Source organism: Pinus tabuliformis, chromosome 5_1 (genome assembly GCF_031772625.1).
Source record: "Pinus tabuliformis cultivar Carrire ecotype Pingquan chromosome 5_1, CPIR1, whole genome shotgun sequence".
NCBI lineage: Eukaryota > Viridiplantae > Streptophyta > Pinopsida > Pinales > Pinaceae > Pinus > Pinus tabuliformis.
The window spans coordinates 631,201,387-631,204,921 of record NC_142305.1 but is presented as its reverse complement, the minus strand read 5'-3'; the positions used below and the strand labels follow the sequence as shown (position 1 = coordinate 631,204,921).

The 3,535-nt window shown below is 40.4% G+C and overlaps 1 pseudogene; it reads left to right on the top strand.

Moving 5' to 3' along the window:
* Window positions 1-1,327: 1,327 nt before the first annotated feature.
* Window positions 1,328-2,342, top strand: LOC149166537 (developmentally-regulated G protein 1 pseudogene; annotated as a pseudogene).
* Window positions 2,343-3,535: the final 1,193 nt, after the last annotated feature.

Below are 3,535 nucleotides of genomic sequence, written 5' to 3'. Positions count from 1 at the left end.
CAAACGCAATTTGACATTATCAGCAACCAAAGTCTGGCAATTTATTTCTGTATATTATGCTGCCCTTCTTGTTGTTATCCTCTCTTGAAAGGCCTCCATTAAATCCAGTTCAATTTCTCACAGTGCTGCAAAGGCCTTAGTTTTGAAGCGCCTTGCTTACACTTTACTCTGAGAAATAACGAAAGTATTGTTTCTGGTGGTTCTTCATCCTAGCAAGATCTTAGATACCATGGTCAACATAATATATCCGAGTTTGTTGGAAACCACAGCAAAGGTGATGACCGAATTGAAACTGTAAACATTTCATGTAATATTGTTGGGTCGGCTTCTTGGGTTCCAAATCTGACATGCGCATGTGTTCAAGTTAGTGGGATAAAACCTCCAAGCCAACATTGAATTCAAATGCGCGCTAATTTTACAGGACTGCAGCTATTTACAAAGTTCTGCAATATTTGGGCGAAGTTGGGTTGAGATCTGGGGAGCTAAGGCTATTTATTTTGACGGGACTGTGGTGGGTATTGTATGGTTGTGCTGTGGATGCTGATATTTATTATATTGGTGTGCACATTAGATTTTGGTAGGTGGGTTAATGGTCAAATATGGCTGTATCATGTCATATTGATTGCTCCCATCCAGCTGTGTTAAAGGATAGTCCATATCGCATTCAACGTTCTGCTGGCTCTAAATTAGAATTTCTGTGATCCAATTTGTTCCAAGTCACTGCCATGATCTGAACTGAAGATTTTGAATTGGGACATTGGATTGATTGGTTGCTAATTGGATAGTTTCATTTCTGAGGGTGGTATGTGAGTTCTTTATCATAGTTTAATTTCGTATCAGCGGTTGAAGGCATCTTGATAATCTTCTTTTGAGGGATGATGGAAGACTCTTTCATGTTGACTTTGGCTACATTCTGGGTAAAGATCCTAAACCGTTTCCACCACCAATGAAACTGTGCAAGGAAATGGTAGAAGCAATGGGTGGAGCAGAAAGCCAATACTATGGGAGATTCAAATCTTATTGCTGCGAGGCCTACAACATCTTGAGAAAATCCAGTAACCTCATCCTGAATTTGTTCCATTTAATGGCTGGAGCAAGCATTCCTGCTATTGCATCTGATCCGGAGAAAGGGATTCTTAAGCTTCAAGAAAAGTTCCGTTTGGATTTGGATGATGAGGATGCAATACAGTTCTTCCAGACCCTTATCAACGAGAGTGTCAGCGCCTTATTCCCCCAAATGGTGGAGACAATATTGGCGTTAAAGACAGAGGATATGCGTATTGTACACTGGGATCTCTGAATTTTCAGCTTCTTAGTCTGAACAGGAAAGATCAGGCACAATGGGTATCCTAGAGAAGATAAAGGAGATAGAATTCGAGATGGCACGGACACAAAAGAATAAAGCTACAGAATACCATCTCGGGCAGCTTAAAGCTAAGATAGCGAAGCTGAGGACACAGCTATTGGAGCCACCGAAGGGTTCTAGTGGTGCTGGTGATGGTTTCGAAGTCACAAAATATGGTCATGGTCGTGTTGCTCTGATAGGATTCCCGAGTGTGGGGAAATCAACACTTCTTACTTTACTCACTGGAACTCTCTCAGAAGCAACATCATATGGGTTCACAACACTTACTTGTATTCCTAGTGTCATACACTACAATGATGCTAAGATACAACTTCTTGATCTTCCTGGAATCATTGAAGGTGCTTCTGAAGGCAAGGGTCATGGTCGACAGGTGATTGCGGTTGCAAAGTCTTCAGATCTAGTGTTAATGGTTCTTGATGCATCTAAAATTGAGGGTCATCGACAAATTTTAACAAGGGAATTGGAAGCAATGGGCTTGCGCTTAAACAAGAGGCCTCCTCAGATATATTTCAAGAGGAAAAAGACTGGTGGCATTTCCTTTAACAGCACAATGGCATTAACACATGTTGACGAAAAACTTTGTTATCAAATATTACATGAGTACAAGATCCACAATGCTGAGGTATTATTCAGGGAAGATGCCACTGTTGATGATCTCATCGATGTCATTGAAGGGAACCGGAAATATATCAAATGTGTTTATGTTTATAATAAAATTGATGTTGTCGGTATTGATGATGTTGACCAGCTATTCCGGCAGCCAAATTCTATTGTCATTAGTTGCAATTTGAAGCTCAATCTTGATCGGTTACTTGCAAGAATGTGGGATGAAATGGGGTTAGTAAGAGTCTACACCAAACCTCAGGGGCAGCAACCTGATTTTGCTGAACCTTTTGTCCTGTCTACGGACAGAGGTGGTTGTACAGTGGAAGATTTATGTAACCATATACACAAAACATAGATGAAGGATCCTTAAATGGGGCTTTGGAACGTGCTTTCAAATACTACAATGAAAAGCCACAATTTTGGATGAATCTTACTGATCAGGTTGCAAAGAGAGAAAAATTGGCAAAGCTTCGAGAGGAAATAGCAGTGCGAAAAGCTATGGAGACTTGCGCAGTTCTGTATTACATACACCTCGGAAGTTGTGCGCATATCTAGATCTGGCTATCCAACTCGAATGTCACATGAGCAGTTTGCAAAAAGATATGGATTTCTTCTGTTACAAAGTGTTGCAGATCAAGACAAACTTAGTGTCTGTATCGCAATTCTACATCGATTTAATATCTCAGCTGAGATGTATCAAGTTGGCTTCACTAAGTTGTTTCTGCGTGCAGGACAGATTGCCAGATACCTCTTGGCACATGCTTTTCTGCGTTGCTCTCCTCAGTGCCAATTACAAATTGCCGCAGAGTTCTCTCAACTCCAACCGATACAGAGGTCATTTCTTAGGTGGCAGTCATTGCGATATGCGCTCCTTTGGTTATGTGGCAGTTTGACACGTATTTTAGTAAAACAGCAGAGCGAATCTCCAGATTTGGGAAGCAGTTGCACACCATTAGATTGCCCATATCTTCAGATCGACACTTGTGAACGCACTTGTGAAAAGGATATGTGATTCCATCTTCAGCAGCGCTTAGTGGTTATTGTTTTTGTTTTTTTTAGTTTATTTTTATTAATAATGATAAAATAAATGCCGGGTCTTGGGGTCGATCTGTTTTCCCCCAGCTGGTTTTTATTTCATTTTTGGTAATGTGAGAAAAACGGCGCCCCTGTTTTGGGCAGCAGAGGTACTTATTGTATTAAAAATTCATTTGTAAAAGAGAGAGAGAGAGTTAGAGAGGGGAGAGTTTTCTGAGCGCTGAGAGTTGTTGTAGCATAGCAGAGCTTCATTGTACAGTTTTCTGCAGAGAATTTAATGGAATTTCACAGCTCTGTTTGCTGAGATTCATGTGGTATGTTGATTTAGCATAAGTTTTTTCCCTTTGTGTTTCATTCACCTCATGATCATATCTATTTGAGCAAATGAAGTGATTAGGTAGGAATTCATAGTATTATATGCTCCTCCTATAAGTTTGTTCAATTCTATGTTTTCTTCTGTTTAAGGAGGATTCGAAGTATTATTTGCCCTCCTTAGCTCCTCACCGGTCTTGCCATCCCATTTGAAAC